Source organism: Schistocerca gregaria, unplaced genomic scaffold (genome assembly GCF_023897955.1).
Source record: "Schistocerca gregaria isolate iqSchGreg1 unplaced genomic scaffold, iqSchGreg1.2 ptg001600l, whole genome shotgun sequence".
Classification (NCBI taxonomy): domain Eukaryota; kingdom Metazoa; phylum Arthropoda; class Insecta; order Orthoptera; family Acrididae; genus Schistocerca; species Schistocerca gregaria.
In genome coordinates this window covers 1-10,000 of record NW_026062878.1, presented here as the reverse complement: position 1 = coordinate 10,000, position 10,000 = coordinate 1, and the positions used below count along the sequence as shown (strand labels likewise).

The window sequence follows — 10,000 nt, the reverse complement described above, 5'->3', positions numbered from 1 at the left end:
GCGATTATTCCGCCCGAGAGCATCCCGAGCCAACAGCGGCGCGGGTCCGGGGCCGGGCCAGGTAGGTCCGTCATCCGGGAAGAACCGCGCGCGCTTGCCGGGAGCCCGAGCGCCCAAAGGGGCGAATCGACTCCTCCAGATATACCGCCGAGCAGCCAGCCAGGACACCGGGGCTCTGCCCAACAGACGCGAACCGAGGCCCGCGGAAGGACAGGCTGCGCACCCGGGCCGTAGGCCGGCACCCAGCGGGTCGCGACGTCCTACTAGGGGAGAAGTGCGGCCCACCGCACACCGGAACGGCCCCACCCCGCGGCGAGTGGAAAGGCAACCGGACACGACCCCGCCGCGGATTGCTCCGCGCGGGCGGCCGGCCCCATCTGCCGAGGGCGGGGGCCAGTGGCCGGATGGGCGTGAATCTCACCCGTTCGACCTTTCGGACTTCTCACGTTTACCCCAGAACGGTTTCACGTACTTTTGAACTCTCTCTTCAAAGTTCTTTTCAACTTTCCCTCACGGTACTTGTTCGCTATCGGTCTCGTGGTCATATTTAGTCTCAGATGGAGTTTACCACCCACTTGGAGCTGCACTCTCAAGCAACCCGACTCGAAGGAGAGGTCCCGCCGACGCTCGCACCGGCCGCTACGGGCCTGGCACCCTCTACGGGCCGTGGCCTCATTCAAGTTGGACTTGGGCTCGGCGCGAGGCGTCGGGGTAGTGGACCCTCCCAAACACCACATGCCACGACAGGCGGCAGCCTGCGGGGTTCGGTGCTGGACTCTTCCCTGTTCGCTCGCCGCTACTGGGGGAATCCTTGTTAGTTTCTTTTCCTCCGCTTAGTAATATGCTTAAATTCAGCGGGTAGTCTCGCCTGCTCTGAGGTCGTTGTACGAGGTGTCGCACGCCACACCGCCAGCCGGCTGTGCACGCTACCGAGAAAGTACCGGTATGCGAACCGCCAGGCGACGGGCGCGCATCGCACGTTTAAGGAGACGCGGCCGGCCACACAGGCGACCACGACACTCCCACGTCTCCGAAGCGGGACAAACGCCGCGCGCTTCAGTATACGTAGCCGACCCTCAGCCAGACGTGGCCCGGGAACGGAATCCATGGACCGCAATGTGCGTTCGAAACGTCGATGTTCATGTGTCCTGCAGTTCACATGTCGACGCGCAATTTGCTGCGTTCTTCATCGACCCACGAGCCGAGTGATCCACCGTCCTGGGTGATCTTTTCCTTTTCAGTCTCCCACTGTCTCTTTCAAGACAGTAGCATTTGCGGGACTGAGGCGTCTGACGGCCCCTGTTCCACTATTTTTTTTGTGTCCAACGGCCTCACAGCCGATGGGCGTCGTACGGCTCCACACCGGAGCGGACAGGCACTCGGGCGAACGTCATTCAAAACCGGCGCCAGGCGCCAGGTACCGCAGGCCAGCCGCTCCAGAGCTTCAGCGCTCGTACCACACAACAACAACACTTCCGCTAGTTTTGAGAGGCACGCGTGGTTCCGCACGCGGCGCACGGCCACTGCCGTACAGGTAGCGTGTTGCGCGACACGACACGCACATCGAAAGACATGCAGTCTAGTCGGTAATGATCCTTCCGCAGGTTCACCTACGGAAACCTTGTTACGACTTTTACTTCCTCTAAATGATCAAGTTTGGTCATCTTTCCGGTAGCATCGGCAACGACAGAGTCGATGCCGCGTACCAGTCCGAAGACCTCACTAAATCATTCAATCGGTAGTAGCGACGGGCGGTGTGTACAAAGGGCAGGGACGTAATCAACGCGAGCTTATGACTCGCGCTTACTGGGAATTCCTCGTTCATGGGGAACAATTGCAAGCCCCAATCCCTAGCACGAAGGAGGTTCAGCGGGTTACCCCGACCTTTCGGCCTAGGAAGACACGCTGATTCCTTCAGTGTAGCGCGCGTGCGGCCCAGAACATCTAAGGGCATCACAGACCTGTTATTGCTCAATCTCGTGCGGCTAGAAGCCGCCTGTCCCTCTAAGAAGAAAAGTAATCGCTGACAGCACGAAGGATGTCACGCGACTAGTTAGCAGGCTAGAGTCTCGTTCGTTATCGGAATTAACCAGACAAATCGCTCCACCAACTAAGAACGGCCATGCACCACCACCCACCGAATCAAGAAAGAGCTATCAATCTGTCAATCCTTCCGGTGTCCGGGCCTGGTGAGGTTTCCCGTGTTGAGTCAAATTAAGCCGCAGGCTCCACTCCTGGTGGTGCCCTTCCGTCAATTCCTTTAAGTTTCAGCTTTGCAACCATACTTCCCCCGGAACCCAAAAGCTTTGGTTTCCCGGAGGCTGCCCGCCGAGTCATCGGAGGAACTGCGGCGGATCGCTGGCTGGCATCGTTTATGGTTAGAACTAGGGCGGTATCTGATCGCCTTCGAACCTCTAACTTTCGTTCTTGATTAATGAAAACATACTTGGCAAATGCTTTCGCTTCTGTTCGTCTTGCGACGATCCAAGAATTTCACCTCTAACGTCGCAATACGAATGCCCCCGCCTGTCCCTATTAATCATTACCTCGGGTTCCGAAAACCAACAAAATAGAACCGAGGTCCTATTCCATTATTCCATGCACACAGTATTCAGGCGGGCTTGCCTGCTTTAAGCACTCTAATTTGTTCAAAGTAAACGTGCCGGCCCACCGAGACACTCAACAAAGAGCACCCTGGTAGGATTTAAACGGGGTCCGCCTCGGGACGCGAAAGCACCCCTTCGGCTCGCCCCACCGGCAGGACGTCCCACGATACATGCCAGTTAAACACCGACGGGCGGTGAACCAACAGCGTGGGACACAAATCCAACTACGAGCTTTTTAACCGCAACAACTTTAATATACGCTATTGGAGCTGGAATTACCGCGGCTGCTGGCACCAGACTTGCCCTCCAATAGATACTCGTTAAAGGATTTAAAGTGTACTCATTCCGATTACGGGGCCTCGGATGAGTCCCGTATCGTTATTTTTCGTCACTACCTCCCCGTGCCGGGAGTGGGTAATTTGCGCGCCTGCTGCCTTCCTTGGATGTGGTAGCCGTTTCTCAGGCTCCCTCTCCGGAATCGAACCCTGATTCCCCGTTACCCGTTACAACCATGGTAGGCGCAGAACCTACCATCGACAGTTGATAAGGCAGACATTTGAAAGATGCGTCGCCGGTACGAGGACCGTGCGATCAGCCCAAAGTTATTCAGAGTCACCAAGGCAAACGGACCAGACAAGCCAATCCGATTGGTTTTGATCTAATAAAAGCGTCCCTTCCATCTCTGGTCGGGACTCTGTTTGCATGTATTAGCTCTAGAATTACCACAGTTATCCAAGTAACGTGGGTACGATCTAAGGAACCATAACTGATTTAATGAGCCATTCGCGGTTTCACCTTAATGCGGCTTGTACTGAGACATGCATGGCTTAATCTTTGAGACAAGCATATGACTACTGGCAGGATCAACCAGGGAGCTGCGTCAACTAGAGCTGAGCAGCCGGCCGCCCGGGAGTGTGTCCCGGGGGCCCGCGCGAACACGCAAGCGTCCGCTCAATTATTCTGCAAACAGGAGGAGGCCGAGCTCCCCTGCACGATACACCTCGAAACCCTCTCAGGTCCCGGCGGCGCGCAGCGCCGTCCTAGGTACTTGGTCGGTTTCGAGAGAGGCGCAATCGCCCGGAGTTAGGCGAGTAGACGGTTTTAGTGCGAACACCCTTGCTCCCAACTGAGCTTGCCGCTGCCGACAGAGGCCCGGGAGCGTGCTGTCGTGGCATTGCCGGCGGGAGACAACACGCGCCACCTATGGTGACCGGCAGCTCCAACGCCAGCGCCACACAAGGGCAAAGCCCCACTTGGGTGCAGAAGCGAACTCTCCCAGCACAGCGCACGCGCCAACACGTCCGCACAACTGCGATACAAACCACCTGCGAGAACCGCTGGGGCGACCGAGCAGCAGACGGCGTCGCGGCGCCGAGTGCCAGGCGGCGGCGCATCCTCAACGCACACAGTCCTCAATCAGACCAGCACACTGCAGATGTCCACCGCGCTTCGCACCGGGCTCGGCTGAACCAACTTTGGCCGCCAGGCGCCGCGTGCAGGGTGCGCCGCAGCGTAGCTGCGCCGCCTGCCGGGCCCGTCGGCTGGCGCTCCTGCCACTCGGCGCCCCCCACCAGCCGCCTGTTGCGCGTGCGCCCACGCAGCGCGCGGCCAACACGCCGGGCGGCCCCCCTTCACCGGCCGGGAACAGTCCCACCAAGCCACCGCCGCGTATCGCTTCATACCCACATGGGCCTAGTCACGCGTGTGGATGTGGCGGGTACCGCTGAAACAACCGGTTAATAGCTGTACCGATCGTCGCCATCACAGATTCACCTCCAGCGTGAACAACCGCTCAACAACGGATTTCCAGTTCATTTGCGTATCTTGGGCAGTAAACGTAGATGTCCACCTACATTTGCGAATTCAACAATTCTTGCATGCCAGGATGTCATGTGTCACGACACGCTACATCAGACCACATACACACTGCGACATGTGCAGAAGAGAACACGTGGAAGGTGGCCCGCGCACGTATGCGATGTACCTTCCGCGATCCACTGTCAACCGGCATCTGCGGCATGTCCCAGATATGGAACGCGGTCCACCAGGGTAGCACTTTGTGTGAGGCAATACGACAAAGTCGGAATACACGCGTCACTACATCAGACGGCTCACGCTGACCTGACCTGACCTGACTCACCGCACCACCACCCCCAGCGACCCAGGGTGACATACAATGCGTTCGTACGTTCCTCCCACACGCCTCTACGGCGTACCACAGTGCAACCTAGCTGTTATTGGGAGACGAGACAAGTAGCATCAAGCACAACATATGGAAATTGAGATTCGACACCGTTGGGCACAGCCAGCGTACGGTCACACGTATCACACTACTTCACTCTGTACGTAACGACCGATGATCGGTACAGCGTGTGGGTTACGCGTACGACATCAGCGGACAATGGACACAGACCATACCACGACGTACACTGAGGGCGTCGACATCTGAATGCAACTGAACAGCTGCGAGGCTCATTTAACACTCAAACGCCAGACCGACCAGCTTGAGAGGACAGAGACACAAAGAGGGGGACAGAGGGGGACAGAGGGGGGGGGAGGGGGGGGGTCGGCGATATAGTCCTATTGCAGTACAATTGACAGTGGATAGCAGGAATATGTGGAAAGTAAGCAACACTCGCAAGACATCTACATGAGGATAACAACGACACCAGAGATTCCGAGCAGTGAACTATGTTAGGCAAAGGGACAACGTGGGTTAGGTTAAGGGACAACGTGGGTTAGGTTAAGGGACAACGTGGGTTAGGTTAAGGGACAACGTGGGTTAGGTTAAGGGACAACGTGGGTTAGGTTAAGGGACAACGTGGGTTAGGTTAAGGGACAACGTGGGTTAGGTTAAGGGACAACGTGGGTTAGGTTAAGGGACAACGTGGGTTAGGTTAAGGGACAACGTGGGTTAGGTTAAGGGACAACGTGGGTTAGGTTAAGGGACAACGTGGGTTAGGTTAAGGGACAACGTGGGTTAGGTTAAGGGACAACGTGGGTTAGGTTAAGGGACAACGTGGGTTAGGTTAAGGGACAACGTGGGTTAGGTTAAGGGACAACGTGGGTTAGGTTAAGGGACAACGTGGGTTAGGTTAAGGGACAACGTGGGTTAGGTTAAGGGACAACGTGGGTTAGGTTAAGGGACAACGTGGGTTAGGTTAAGGGACAACGTGGGTTAGGTTAAGGGACAACGTGGGTTAGGTTAAGGGACAACGTGGGTTAGGTTAAGGGACAACGTGGGTTAGGTTAAGGGACAACGTCGGTTAGGTTAAGGGACAACGTCGGTTAGGTTAAGGGACAACGTCGGTTAGGTTAAGGGACAACGTCGGTTAGGTTAAGGGACAACGTCGGTTAGGTTAAGGGACAACGTCGGTTAGGTTAAGGGACAACGTCGGTTAGGTTAAGGGACAACGTGGGTTAGGTTAAGGGACAACGTGGGTTAGGTTAAGGGACAACTTGAGTTAGGTTAAGGGACAACTTGAGTTAGGTTAAGGGACAAATTGAGTTAGGTTAAGGGACAAATTGAGTTAGGTTAAGGGACAAATTGAGTTAGGTTAAGGGACAAATTGAGTTAGGTTAAGGGACAACTTGAGTTAGGTTAAGGGACAAATTGAGTTAGGTTAAGGGACAAATTGAGTTAGGTTAAGGGACAAATTGAGTTAGGTTAAGGGACAAATTGAGTTAGGTTAAGGGACAACTTGAGTTAGGTTAAGGGACAACTTGAGTTAGGTTAAGGGACAACTTGAGTTAGGTTAAGGGACAACTTGAGTTAGGTTAAGGGACAACTTGAGTTAGGTTAAGGGACAACTTGAGTTAGGTTAAGGGACAACTTGAGTTAGGTTAAGGGACAACTTGAGTTAGGTTAAGGGACAACTTGAGTTAGGTTAAGGGACAACTTGAGTTAGGTTAAGGGACAACTTGAGTTAGGTTAAGGGACAACTTGAGTTAGGTTAAGGGACAACTTGAGTTAGGTTAAGGGACAACTTGAGTTAGGTTAAGGGACAACTTGAGTTAGGTTAAGGGACAACTTGAGTTAGGTTAAGGGACAACTTGAGTTAGGTTAAGGGACAACTTGAGTTAGGTTAAGGGACAACTTGAGTTAGGTTAAGGGACAACTTGAGTTAGGTTAAGGGACAACTTGAGTTAGGTTAAGGGACAACTTGAGTTAGGTTAAGGGACAACTTGAGTTAGGTTAAGGGACAACGTGGGTTAGGTTAAGGGACAAATTGAGTTAGGTTAAGGGACAACTTGAGTTAGGTTAAGGGACAACTTGAGTTAGGTTAAGGGACAACTTGAGTTAGGTTAAGGGACAACTTGAGTTAGGTTAAGGGACAACTTGAGTTAGGTTAAGGGACAACTTGAGTTAGGTTAAGGGACAACTTGAGTTAGGTTAAGGGACAACTTGAGTTAGGTTAAGGGACAACTTGAGTTAGGTTAAGGGACAACTTGAGTTAGGTTAAGGGACAACTTGAGTTAGGTTAAGGGACAACTTGAGTTAGGTTAAGGGACAACTTGAGTTAGGTTAAGGGACAACTTGAGTTAGGTTAAGGGACAACTTGAGTTAGGTTAAGGGACAACTTGAGTTAGGTTAAGGGACAACTTGAGTTAGGTTAAGGGACAACTTGAGTTAGGTTAAGGGACAACTTGAGTTAGGTTAAGGGACAACTTGAGTTAGGTTAAGGGACAACTTGAGTTAGGTTAAGGGACAAATTGAGTTAGGTTAAGGGACAAATTGAGTTAGGTTAAGGGACAAATTGAGTTAGGTTAAGGGACAAATTGAGTTAGGTTAAGGGACAAATTGAGTTAGGTTAAGGGACAAATTGAGTTAGGTTAAGGGACAAATTGAGTTAGGTTAAGGGACAAATTGAGTTAGGTTAAGGGACAAATTGAGTTAGGTTAAGGGACAAATTGAGTTAGGTTAAGGGACAAATTGAGTTAGGTTAAGGGACAAATTGAGTTAGGTTAAGGGACAAATTGAGTTAGGTTAAGGGACAAATTGAGTTAGGTTAAGCGATAATCTGGTACAGCCACAGTTAGGGTTAAGCGATAATCTGGTACAGCCACAGTTAGGTTAAGCGATAATCTGGTACAGCCACAGTTAGGTTAAGCGATAATCTGGTACAGCCACAGTTAGGTTAAGCGATAATCTGGTACAGCCACAGTTAGGTTAAGCGATAAACTGGTACAGCCACAGTTAGGTTAAGCGATAAACTGGTACAGCCACAGTTAGGTTAAGCGATAAACTGGTACAGCCACAGTTAGGTTAAGCGATAAACTGGTACAGCCACAGTTAGGTTAAGCGATAAACTGGTACAGCCACAGTTAGGTTAAGCGATAAACTGGTACAGCCACAGTTAGGTTAAGCGATAAACTGGTACAGCCACAGTTAGGTTAAGCGATAAACTGGTACAGCCACAGTTAGGTTAAGCGATAAACTGGTACAGCCACAGTTAGGTTAAGCGATAAACTGGTACAGCCACAGTTAGGTTAAGCGATAATCTGGTACAGCCACAGTTAGGTTAAGCGATAATCTGGTACAGCCACAGTTAGGTTAAGCGATAAACTGGTACAGCCACAGTTAGGTTAAGCGATAAACTGGTACAAGCCACAGTTAGGTTAAGCGATAATCTGGTACAGCCACAGTTAGGTTAAGCGATAATCTGGTACAGCCACAGTTAGGTTAAGCGATAAACTGGTACAGCCACAGTTAGGTTAAGCGATAAACTGGTACAGCCACAGTTAGGTTAAGCGATAAACTGGTACAGCCACAGTTAGGTTAAGCGATAAACTGGTACAGCCACAGTTAGGTTAAGCGATAAACTGGTACAGCCACAGTTAGGTTAAGCGATAAACTGGTACAGCCACAGTTAGGTTAAGCGATAAACTGGTACAGCCACAGTTAGGTTAAGCGATAAACTGGTACAGCCACAGTTAGGTTAAGCGATAAACTGGTACAGCCACAGTTAGGTTAAGCGATAAACTGGTACAGCCACAGTTAGGTTAAGCGATAAACTGGTACAGCCACAGTTAGGTTAAGCGATAAACTGGTACAGCCACAGTTAGGTTAAGCGATAAACTGGTACAGCCACAGTTAGGTTAAGCGATAAACTGGTACAGCCACAGTTAGGTTAAGCGATAAACTGGTACAGCCACAGTTAGGTTAAGCGATAAACTGGTACAGCCACAGTTAGGTTAAGCGATAAACTGGTACAGCCACAGTTAGGTTAAGCGAAAGTTAAACTGGTACAGCCACAGTTAGGTTAAGCGATAAACTGGTACAGCCACAGTTAGGTTAAGCGATAAAGTTGGTTAAATTTGGTATTGTGTGGGAAGGGGGCAGAGAGAGAGGGGGGGGGGGGTGGATAGTGGTGGCAGTACACGGATGCCTGAGTCACCGTCAGATACGTCACGTCGGTTCGATGCTTGTAGCAAGAGGCTGGCGGATGTGTGTCTCTCACTTCTGCAATTTTTCATGTGGTATAACACGAGGGCGGGGGATGATATTTGGTGCCCCTCTGTGTAGGATGTGTGTTGGTGGTGTTGATTTATCTGAGCAATGGTAGTTGTCGGAGGAGTGGGGTATTGTGCTTTTATAGGTGGACCTACTGCTCTGGTTATCATAGTGTCGACGGTGCAATGTGGCAGAGAGGATGCACTCGACATTGTCGCATTCCAGATGTTTACGTATTGTGTGTCTCCGTTGCAGGCCGAGAGTGGTGCATGTTCGAGTGTCTGGCTGACGTGCGATTCACGTTGTGTGCCCAGTCTTACAGCACGTATAGGGACATTCGCATAAATCATCTATATTTGGCCTTGCATCATTTACTAAGCAGTGCCGTGAGACGACCGAACTATTAGGAAAGTACTGATGTACCGCATAATGTTTACCTTCCACCACACGGCGAGTATCGACTGTGCCCAGCGTTGCCACCGCAGGCAGCGGTCACCGTCACCATTGTGCGGCGGAACGGAACATCTATATCCTCAGAGGAGCACTCTTTGCCGCCGGGCGTCACGTCTCGCGGCCTGCCGGCCAGCGCCCACGGACGAACTTACTGCATGTATAGGGACAGCGGGAATTTGGCATACTTGATATAACTCTTCATGAGGCGCAAGATATAGGGGTGGATTGCAACTTACGACTGCGAGAAAAGTCCGCCGTTCATCGCCGGAGTTGCGATTTCGGCGGGGCACGTACGGTCGCGGGTGGAGCACTTGGTGCGGCGTACGCACCCGGGTTGCGGCTCCTGCGCTGGAGGGGGGTGCAGGTTTTGTGTGGGTGGGCTCGGCAAATGAGCACTGTGGGCCCCATACATGGCTTAGTCCGCGTGGCCTCCCCCAGGTGGCGGTTACCGTCGTTGCACCACGTCATGTATCTGTCTCGCGTGTGT

General features: G+C 52.1%; 3 non-coding genes across 3 annotated transcripts in view; all 3 read right to left on the bottom strand.

Moving 5' to 3' along the window:
* LOC126333480 (large subunit ribosomal RNA) overlaps nucleotides 1-882 on the bottom strand; it is a 4,222-nt gene extending 3,340 nt beyond the window's left edge. The window contains exon 1 of the ribosomal RNA XR_007564238.1: nucleotides 1-882. This exon is cut by the window's left edge and continues 3,340 nt beyond it. This is a non-coding gene — a ribosomal RNA (large subunit ribosomal RNA).
* Nucleotides 883-1,070: 188 nt separating this feature from the next.
* LOC126333475 (5.8S ribosomal RNA) lies at nucleotides 1,071-1,225 on the bottom strand. The gene has a single exon (XR_007564233.1). It is a non-coding gene; the product is annotated as a 5.8S ribosomal RNA (ribosomal RNA).
* A 362-nt stretch (nucleotides 1,226-1,587) lies between these two features.
* LOC126333478 (small subunit ribosomal RNA) lies at nucleotides 1,588-3,480 on the bottom strand. Its single transcript, XR_007564236.1, has one exon. It is a non-coding gene; the product is annotated as a small subunit ribosomal RNA (ribosomal RNA).
* Between the last annotated feature and the right edge of the window lie 6,520 nt (nucleotides 3,481-10,000).